Source organism: Dipodomys ordii, unplaced genomic scaffold, assembly GCF_000151885.1.
Source record: "Dipodomys ordii isolate 6190 unplaced genomic scaffold, Dord_2.0 Scaffold130, whole genome shotgun sequence".
Lineage (NCBI taxonomy): Eukaryota > Metazoa > Chordata > Mammalia > Rodentia > Heteromyidae > Dipodomys > Dipodomys ordii.
The window spans coordinates 5,112,099-5,123,677 of NW_012267346.1; the positions used below are offsets into that span (position 1 = coordinate 5,112,099).

Sequence of the window (11,579 nt, forward strand, 5' to 3'; positions counted from 1 at the left end):
TCTGAACACCTGAGGTTTTCCAAGCTTCTTTGGAGGAAAAGTAGTTTGCTTTTGTGGCTTCCTCTTTGAGTTTTAAATTTCAAGTTCTCCTGTTTAGTGATGCTGGCTGAAATCCACCACTCTTCAGCTATCCAGTCTTGTTAGTATCAGTTGTGTGCTAACACATCTTCTTCAAGTCTCTTTGGTCATGTGGGTTTGAGCCACATCTTATTACTTGCTTTTTTTTTAAATCAACATTTCTGCAGGAAGACAGAATGAGTGTATACCTGTATCATTAGATAATTCCTTGGGCTCCACACTTAGACCAGTTCTTTTGCAAAAGGCCTGGGATTGTTTGTCTTTCCTAAAGATGTTTGTATAATGTTCCAGAATAGAAATTATTTACTTATTTGCCAAGAAGTGGGTTTGATGAAGTGGCCAGACATTGTGGTTCAGTTTTCATTGCATTGTCCTCAAACTTTGTTTAGTGATCAAAGCAGGAGGTTTGAAGGTACTTAACAGGAACTACTCAGACTCACTCGCCAACCTATATAAATGAAGCCATAGTTATTTTTTAAAAAATGTCTTATTGGCTGCGCCATACCAGCTTGCTTCCAGGATTTTTTTCTCACATTTTTTCCCTTGAGATATGCATCCAGAAATTAGTTCTGGTCACTTATGACTTCATTAGTATCTAGGCCTGAGTTACACAATAATCTTGAGCCAGAAATGTCTACCAGGACATTATAATGAGATTTTTTTTTTTTTTTTTACTGATGTCACAGAAGTAGCACAGCTCTCAAGAACGGACTAACTCACTCCCAAAACAGAGGAACTGGGGCAACTCCTTATCTCTGTAATCAGTCACTCTTGGGATGTAAGAGATAAGCATTCTCAGGCTTCCTGTGTTACAGCTTACCTTGACGGGGCTGAGCTTTGACTTCCAGTTAAAACTCGAATAGACCTCCAAGAATGGGGCTCCCATAGAGCATTAAGCTCTATTCACTTAGAGTAGATCTTTAGTAGTTTGTTCAATCAAATTGCTGTGGTAAGAGGAAATAAACTCTCTTCCCTCGCCTTACATTCTATCAGCAGGGGCTTCCCAGGGGCAAAAGTGAGAGCATGCTGAAGGGTCCATGTTACGGTCTCAGGAAAGCTTGGTGGAGAAGAGATGATGCCGGATCTCAGGATCAGGTGGTGTCTGTTCACTGTGTCCTGGGCAGCCCTCTGGCATGTGATGTAATGCCCAGTGCTGGTGCCTGGAGTGTGCCAGTGCTTTCATGATACCACTGTCCCCAGCATGAGGGAATTCAAAACTCTCTGGAACATCTGCTTCCCTTTTACTTCTATAGTAACCCCTCTCCCCCTAGCCACGGCTGCCGTCTTTGACTTTGCTTTCTAAGGTTTCAGTTACCCGCATTCAAGTGGTCCAAAAATACTAAATGGAAAATTCCAGAAATAACTTTTAAGTTCTAAATACTTTTTCTTATGGTGCATTATTATAATTATTCTATTGGATTACTAGTTGCTATTGTTACTGTCTTACTGTGACTAATTTTGTAAATTAAACTGCCATAGGTATGTATACATAGGAAAAAGCTTTGTCTGTGTAGGGGTTGGTAGTATTTGCAAAATATATCTCAGAATGCATTTGCAGAATGTATCCCTCCTGCTTAAAGGAGGGCGATATGGGCTTCTATAATTATATAATTACCCATATAGTATATAATATACTATAATGTATTATACTGATATAATCACCACTACATACCATTATTCAGCCATTATATTATGATGATATAATCATCATTACAATTATATAATAATAAAATTATATAATTGCTTATATATAATATAATGTATCTCACCTACAATATCATCGACTGTGATACTATAGCATGAATGGGAGGAGAAAGAAGGAGGAGTTATATACATACCTGGAGAAAGTCTACCTTACTTCTAGAGGGGTTAAAATCTAGTCTGGACAAATTGCATCTGTTCCACTGGGAGGTCAAAATTCTAGTGTTTCTCCATCACACTGCCTGATTTGGGGGCCTTAGCTGGGCAAATTTTGGGCTAACCCACAACTCATTTATTTTCTTGATTACTGAGAGTCCTGGGCTCTATTGGACTGAAAGATGTGTTAGGAGCTGCCTGTGTCTGAATATTTTAACCACGGGTTCATAATCTGAGAGACTGACAAGGTCAGTACTAGAGGTCATCCTGCCTCTCAAGCATGCTCCACACTGGCACATTGGTTCTGTTACAATCTCCAGCACATATCATTGTGTGTGACCTTGCCAAAGACAGTGGCATCTTTGTTTTTAGACCCGTATTGGTTAACCAATTTCCGTATCTGAATAGCCAGAGTGCTCTTAGATTTGCTTCAGAACATTTTTTAAAGTGCAATGTCAATACAACCATTTTGTAGGTAGAGAGCTCTCTGAAGGGGGATAATTGATTGTGTGCCAGAATCACTCTGCAGCATTAATAGAAGAGAACATTGCCCAATTCTGGGAATGTTGTAGGGGGTTGGAAATAAACTCCAGTTACATCTATGATCGCTATATAGGTAGGCTACTTCCACATAGGTAGGCTATCTCTTCTGATGCAAGATAAGATATAGAGATTTAAGGAGTAACTATTTTAGTAAGCTGAACTATTGTAATTAACTATCACAGGTTGAGTGACTTTGACACTGGAAACATACTATGTCTGAATTCCTGATGTCAGCTGGGTTGGTTCTTTTGAGGGCTGGGAGGAGAACCTTTTCCAGGTCTCTATCCTTGCCTCTGGTTGCTGGAGAGCTTCATGTAACATTTCCCCTGTGTTTACCGTTGTGCCTGATTTTCCCTTTCTTATAAAACTGTCAGTCATTCTAGACTAGAATCCACATTAGTGACCTCATTTGATAACTTGACTCTACATAAGGTCACATTTTTAAGTATCAGAACTTAGAACTCCAACTTACAACTTTTTTTAAATTTTATTTTTTATTTTTTGTTATTGTGAAAATACTGTACAGAGAGGTTACAATTACATGGGCAAGATAGTGAGTACATTTCTTATCAAGCATTGTAGCCTCCTCCTTTGTTTACCCTTCCCATCCCTTCCCATCCTCTCCCCCACCCAATCCTCCCCCCCCTCCAAGTTGTAAAGTTCGTTTTCGACATGACCACTTGTACATCTCATTGTTGCAACAGGCCCACCTGTATCCTTATTTAAACGACTTGTTTTTCCCCTTCCCCTCCACAAATTATACCGACATCAAATACAGTGAAAGCAGGGGTTATACTGTGGGGGAGGGACATACAAAGCAACAAAGAAATAATCTATAATTGCGTTAGAAACAAATGCATGAAAGAAAAAAATTAAAATACATATCTTAGGGTTCATTTTCCTAACATCACCTTATCTGACCTTTTCTGCTTGACTCATACATATACTAGATATTGCAAATAAGGGAAATCATGGGACCTATGTTTCTTTGTGCCTGGCTTACTTCACTTAATATAATTTTTTCCAAGTCTTTCCATTTCCTAACAAATGGGGCAATGTCATTCTTTCTGATGGAGGCATAGAATTCCATTGTGTATATATTCCACATTTTCTTGATCCATTCATCTACTGAGGGGCATCTGGGTTGGTTCCAGATCTTAGCTATGGTAAATAATGCTGCAATAAACATAGTTGTGCTGGTAGCTTTAGTGTGGTCTTTTTGTAAACATTTGGGTAAATGCCCAAAAGTGGGGACTGCTGGGTCATAGGGGAGCTCTATGTGGAGTCTTTTGAGGAACCTCCATACTACTTTCCAAAGTGGTTGAACAAGTTTACATTCCCACCAACAATGAAGTAAGGTTCCCTTCTGTCCACATCCCCTCCAACATCTGTTGTTATTAGAGTTCTTGATTTTTGCCATTCTAACTGGGGTGAGGTAGTATTTCAATCCAACTTACAACTTTATCCAAGGGAAATATGGATAGTTTTCAGTTTGAAGTAGTGTCATTTTTGTGAACATTTTTTTTCTTTTTGAAGGGTAAATATAAACTGATACTGCTACCAATTGTGTTCTTTAAAAGGCCCATGGCTTTCTGGGTCCTGCTTCCCTGAACACATTCTACCATGATTCCATAATATTTCATTTATCAAAGCAGGATTTGTTCATTTTATAATAAAACCTCCTCCTGGGCAAGAAGCTTAATTTCGGATGTAATTGTAGACACACTGGATTCAGATAGAGCAAAAATGCTTATTTAAAAGAGAAAGAAAATTTTTTAAAAAAAGAAGAAATGGAAGGAGAGAGAAAGAAATATGAGAGGAAGGAAGAAAGGGAGAAGGAAAAGGAAAGTGAAAAGAAAGATACTTTGCCTTACTCATCAGAGTTTTACATTTTGATAATTTTTTTGTTTTGGCATAACATTATATTTCTAGAAATACAGATTTACAAAGATAGTGCTGAGTTCTAGTTTTAGTTTGTTTTGAAGTTGTCATCACACATTATCATGGTTTCTTTATCAAAACTACCCTGTTAACATTGATATGTCTCTACTAGCTACACTTAAGACTTAACAGAATCCATACTAATTTTTCCACTACTGTTCTTTGCCCTTCCATTGACTTAGTCTCCATTGGTCAGTTTCCTTTGTCTTTCATGACTTTTTCAGTTTTGGAGAGGATGGGTCAGGTCTTTTGTTAACATGTCCCTCAATTTGAGTTTATCTGGTATTTTTTTTCTTAGAATCATAGATTTTTTTTTTGGTCAGTTGTGGGGCCTGAACTCTGGGACTGGGTGTTGTACTTCAGATCTTCAGCTCAAGGCAAGCACTCCACCACTTGAGCCACAGCTCTACTTCTGGCTTTTTCTGTTTATGTGGTAATGAGGAATCAAATCCAGGTTCCCATGCATGCAAGGCAAGCACTCTACCACTGAGCTACCTTCCTAGCCCTAGAATCATAGAATTCATAAACAGTATAGATACTAAGTTGGCTTTCTCCTCAAGGTTTCCCACCAAACCTTGAAGAGCTGAGATCTTGAGACTTAGTTTTAATGGCTTCTCAAGACTGATAGGTCAGGACGTGCAGTTCAGGGCTTTCCCAAGATGCAGAATGCAACACTGTGGAAAAACCATCATCTCTCTCCCATCCCACTGCTCATGCGTTAAGCTGGGAGCTCCGAGAATGGCAATGCTTGTTAGATTAATGAGAAATAAACTCCACCATACAGAAAAACTGACAGCTAGAAAACGTATCTGTCACAACCCCAGGGGTTGGGTGGAGAAGAAAGTTTCCCGTGAGAACTTGTAATGTAAGCCAGTCCTCATGTGAGTTTCCAGTTGGAATTCATACTACCTATTTGGGTTGACAAAAATTTCACACACACATACACACACAACACACACACACACACACACACACACACACACACACACAATTAAAGAAACCCTTATATCATCAGCAGGTATATTTAGTGCATCTCAAAACAGAATGTCTAGAAGCAAAAATGCACATATAATTGGATCTTTAAAAAGTCAGTGATGAAATAGACAAAAGAAACAGTAAGCCAGGAGATTGGTCTGAACAAATCATTAAACCCATGGCTCCTGTGAAACAGAAGTAGAAAATATGAAAGAAAGATTAGGAGAAAATAAGACTAGAATGAAGTCTGCCAGTCCTGTCTGAAGGCAATTTCCCAAGGATAGAAATGTTCTAGCTAGCCACCCATAACTAGTAGCTTCGGTGGAAGACATTGTTGAGTTAAATGCTATCTAGCCAGTGTGTCAGAGGGGGCTGATCAGAATGGGTCCCAAAAGATAATGACTGAGAATTTTCTAGAATGATTGACTAGTGCTAGCATTTATTCTAGAAACCCCTCTAGTCATTCATTTTCTGTGACTGTACCAAAATACTTGAAGCAGACCGGCACAGATAAGACATTTTTGTAGCTCACAGTTCTGGAGCTCTCCAGCATGCACCAGCATCAGCTTAGTTCCAGTGAGGCTCAAATAGCATCTAGATGATGTGTGCAAGAATTTATGTGGAAGGGACAGATCACATCCTGAAACAGGGAACCATAATCCTTACCAATGAAACCCATAATCCTTACCAATGACACCCCCTCAAATTGATTAAGAACCTTTCACAGTTCTTACCTGTTAAAGGTTCCTCCACTCTCAACACTCAAATCCATGAACCCTTGGGGGACCCACTCAACCCATATCCAAAGCACAGCAGTGCCCTCAAATCTAAGTTATATAAATAAGAAATGCACACCTTGACCCTAGCAGATGCAGACCAGAATTCCAAAGGACAATGAAGATTATTCCAAAGTAGGCAGTGAGAAAATCCAGATCACCAACCAAGGAATGGGTTTTGTCAAATGATCAATACTCTCAACAGCAAGGCCAGAGATGTCTGGACAAAGGAATGGTATCTTCAGTGTGTTCAAAGAAAACGTGTCCATTCACAACCCTTTATCCTGCCAGACTACCTTTGAACTACATTTAAGTATATCACAGAAAGACTGTTAGTAAAGAAACTTCTGAAGGGGTCCTATAGTTTGAATGAAAATGTTTCCAAATGAAAGGTCTGAGATACAGATAGGAATGATGAAAAATGATCCAACTAAATCTAAAAACTGGTTAACATCAATCAAAAATGATATCGGAAAGTAGGTAGAAAAAGTTAAAATATTGCAAAAACAGGAATGCCTACGATAAGAATAGCTTGATCAGAAAGAGATATGAATTGGGACTCTCTATCTCTTTCTCTCTCTGTACTAGAGGTTTGAACTCAGGATCTCAAGTCTTCTAAGCCTTCTAAGCCTTCTAGTGCGACACTCCTGAACCACACCTCCAGCTCTGCTAGTCGTTGGTTATTTTTAGAATAAGGTCTTACTTTCTGGTAGTGCCCTGAGCTGTGCTCTGCCTGCTTTGGGTTTCCATTTGTCACTGGAATCACAGGCACATGTCATCATGTCCAGTGTCCTTCCTTGGAGACAGCATCTCAAAAACTTTTGTGGTTGGACTGGGCTGGCACCATGATCCTCTTAATCTTAGCCTCCCATCTGGCTTGGGATGACAGGCGTGTCTCACTGTGTCAAGCTATGATTGCCAAGGAGGTCACATGAGCTTTTCTTTCCAGGCTGTCCTCAAATGATGATCCACCTGTTCTCAAATTTCCAAGTAGCAAGGGCTACAAGTATGACCATTGGCATCTGGGTAGTTCTTGTGTTTTTGAAAATAAGAATAGGCATTAAAAAAAAACCTGAAGGGGCTGGGGGTTTAGCCCAGCGGAAGGTCGCCCGCCCGGCGCGTGCAAGGCCCTGGGTTCGGTCCTCAGCCCTGGAAAAAAAAATAAAAAAACCCAAAGCTTAAACTTGGACACAATCAGAGACTAAAAGTGGAATTGAAAAAGAAAAATAATGATGCAAGCAGAAGTATAGAAGATTTGAGTGGCAAAGATTATCAAACCTGGTCATCTGGACTTGTGCAGAATATGACATTCAACTCTAGGAGAAAGTTCCACATTTCCACACATGAAGAATGAATGTGAACTGTCCAGTTTTAAAACATAAATACAGAATTTCAATGGATTGGACTCACCTTTATTATAGTTTCAGTTCACAAATAAAACTTAGAAATAGTATACTGAGCAAAATGCAGAATGCCAAGTCAAAGTGTCAGTGGTTCACATCTGTAATCTTAGCTACTAATGAGGCTGAGATCTGAGGATTGAGGTTGGAAGTCAGCCTGAACAGGAAAGCCCATGAGATTCTCCAACTAACTAGCACAAAGCTAGATGTGGAACTGTGGCTCAAGTGGAAAAAAGACAGCTTTGAGCACAAAGTCTAAAGATTAGTATCCAGACCTAAATTCAAACCCCACTACCACTACACACATACACACACACACAAACACACACACACACACCCCACAATAGAGAATGGCTATCATTCTTACAGAAACAATACACACATAGACACATACATACATACATACATACATATATACACACATTTACTACATGCTTCCAAATAAATCCTAAAAGGGTACTGAAAGAAATCATGATGAAAAACTTAATTTGTACCAAACAGTATTTAACATGCTGTCAGCCAAAACTTGCGGATGCAGTTAATCCAGCCCTAGACAGCTAATGCTCATAATGGGAAAGCAGGAAGGACCATAATTATTGCACTAAGTATCAAACTTAAGAAGTGTGTGTGTGGCGGGGTGAGAGGGGTTGGAACTTCCAGCTTAATCTCCTTAAAGTAGAACAAGAACAAATATCTATTAGTATCCCATGTTATAACCATGACTTTTATTCATTCATGCAGTCAATATTTACTGAGCACCTAGGAATTCTAAGTTGAAGTCCTGAACCTAGGAGTTAATAGGCAGTAAACAAGAAAACAAATGAATGCATGCATGAATGACTAACATAATTTTTAAGTATTGATAAGCACATTGATCCTGAAAACAAAGTTATAGCAGAGCTAAGGGCTAGAAGGGGAAGGGAGGGGAGGAGCTCATGGTGGTAATTTTAGACTTTAGAATGTCTTCCAAGAGCAGGAACTCAAGTAGCCATTAGGAAATATAAAATCCCACATCCTGAATCAAAGCATGATAATAGACTCCCAGCCATTGTCTTCCTGTGCCTGGCCACTTGGGGCTTGGTTAGGCCTATAGATTGAGGTTTGCCAATCTGGATGAAACAATATGGTCCATTTTCTCTCCAGGACTTTGACTCTAGAAACTCATTTTGGACTCTTGCCTGATTCTGATTCCCAACTTACCCTCAGACTGGTGTCCTCATGTGGCCCCTGGCTGTCCTAGCCTCTCATCAGCCCTTTTTGAAAGACTCTCGAATGCTCTGATGATTGTGCCTCAATCTACCTCTTGTCAGGCTTTATCTTGGTCCTCAGGAACCTAGCAGGATGGACCAGACTCTGAGCAAGTAGTTATAGCAGTGTGATTCTACACACAGTTCTGCTTTGTCAGCCCCCCGGGTCTCCAAACCTTCATCTGGAAATGTGTGGGTAGTATGTCATCTGTAGAATCTTCCAGCACTACGATCCCACAATTCTGGGAAATTAACTGGTGCTGAAAGATCCCTGAAAATGCTTGAGTGACAAGGATTTCCCCCAAATGGCAACTTCCTTCTTTACAAGACTTCCCCAAAGAAGCTGAGTTTTCTCCACTTTTCTGGCCATGTGAGTGGTGAGAAGAGGAGGAGAGATGACACTGCCATATAAGGAACTCAGTGGCCTCCATGAGAGCAGAGAAACCAATTGTGTTGGCAGTTGGGAGGATTAGCAAGCATTTTATATAGAAGATAGTATTGAAGTGTGTGTGTGTGTGTGTGTGTGTGTGTGTGTGTGTGTGTGTCCCGAGGCTTGAACTTGGGTTCTGGGTGCTGTCCTTGAACTTTTTTACTCAAGGCTAGCACTCTACCACTTGAGCCACAACTCCATTCTGCCTTTTTACTGGTTAATTGAAGACAAAGGTCTACTAGACATTCCTGCCCAAGTTGGCTTTGGATATGATCCTCAGACCTCAGTCTCTTGAGTAGCTAGGATTCCTGGGAGCTACAGGTGCCCAGCCTGAGTAGGGTTTGAAGGGCATGTGGGACTTCAATAAAAGAAAGGCCTTTCCAGAATAAGGTATATCTGTTCCTTATTATATAATCCCTATGTAGAAACAGGTAGCAAGTAAGTCTCTAAATTGAGTGAGTCAGCTACTTGCAGAGTACAATCAAAACCACCTTTTATTTTGTGCCTGGTATTGGCTATGTGTTTTCTATACTTTTAAAAGTTTAGTCTTCCAACTGATTCCATGCAATAGATTCTACCCTAATCTCCACTTTACAGATGAAGAAACCAAGGCTCGGAGGGGAGTTCTGCAGTAATACAGCTGGGACTCAATGCCAATCTAACCATAACTGTACTAGGTGCCAGGAGCAGAGGATTCAACAGAGCTAAGAGGGAGAAACACAGATGCAAGCTGGGAATTTGGTAGGGGATGTTGGGCAGATGAGAAGAAGAAATGCTGGGGCTGTGCCTCTGATGTAGAAAGTTGTGAGTCAGTCGACTTCGGTGGTTTAGCGCCTCTTTGGAGGAAAAATGTTCATAATGAAAGTTCTGCTTGACAGATGATAATGGCTCTGGAGGGAATCATGAGGGAAGACAAGTGTGTACTCTGCATTATCCTAAATGCCATTACTGGAGAAAGCAGAATGGCAGGAGGCTTGTCACTGCTTCTTGGGGAGCCAGCCCGTGGTGTATTCAGTGACAGGCTGGTTCTTGAAAGATCTCTCTCTCTCTCTCTCTTTCTCTCTCTCTCTCTCTCTCTCTCTCACACACACACACACACATGCATGTGCGTGCACACACATAAGTGGGAGATGTGTGCAGTCAGCCTGAGGGCCTCTGCAGGCAGGGCTCAGCTTGCCCCCAGGGGTAGGTCCTTGGTGTGAACTTGGACCCTGAGCACACAGCACAAGGATGGCACATTCAATGCTTTATTCTTTCTCGACAGATAGTGCTATTTTCTTTTGTGGATTTGTTGGTTGTTGTTGATTTCCTTTTTCCCTCTGAATTGCAGATAGTTTATTAAAAATAGTTTAAAAAGTTATTTAAAAAGATAGTCTTAGCTGCAGTATAAATTCACTTGAACAGGAGACAATAATCAAGTCAAAAGAATAAATATTTGCTAGTCATCAGAAAATCTGTGGCCCTTTGGGCTGGGATGTAGAAATCTCAAATCACTCAGGGGCCAAATCTTAAAGAAGATTCGTCCTCTTCTTAGTCCATATGGAATAGGTTCATAGTACCTGGAACCTGTAGAATTCTGTAGATTGTCTCCTTCTAGCCAAATACAACCTGTTAGCATAGAACTGTGGTTTGTATTTATTTTTAAATAAGTTTTTATTGTGAAAATACTGTACAGAGGGGTTACAGTTACATGAGCAAGGTAATGAATGCATTTCTTATCAAGCATTGTTGCCTCCTTTGTTTTTCCCCTACCATCCAGAACTGTGGTTTTTAAAGAAATCTGATGGACTAGTGGTAAGGATTTTGTTGCCTTCTAGACCCATCTTTTTGGATCACTCTGGATTTTTGAAATCACAGTGCCATCTCTTTGGATACCATAAAAATATAAACTAAGATTTTCTGTAAAGACAATATCTGAATTTTGAATTGTAAGCTCCAGTGATGGTCCAGAAGACATTAAAACACTACCAATGTATTAAAAAACACAATGAGCTATATAGCCATACTGAATAGCATAGCCAACAAATCAAAAGGTTTTATTCCCCAGAACACCAGGAAGCATAGTTCTATATTGACTCTGCTACCATTGGTCATGGGTCTGTTCTAAAATACAAATTCAACTTTTAGAATAGTAATAATCTTTCCAGAAAAACAATCTAAAGCATATCTCAGAGCAAAAATAGATAATCCATAGTTTTAGGGTATCTGAGTCCCTTAGCAGGCCCCTCTGGGTTTATATAGATACACCTTTCTGTTGTTTGGATCGGTTGTGGGGATTGAACTGGCTACTGTCCCTGAGCTCTTTTGGCAAGGCTAGCACTTTACCACTTTG

The 11,579-nt window shown here is 40.1% G+C and overlaps 1 pseudogene; it reads right to left on the bottom strand.

The window, feature by feature from the left end:
* Positions 1 to 10,685: 10,685 nt before the first annotated feature.
* On the bottom strand, positions 10,686 to 11,309 carry LOC105996374 (annotated as a pseudogene).
* Between the last annotated feature and the right edge of the window lie 270 nt (positions 11,310 to 11,579).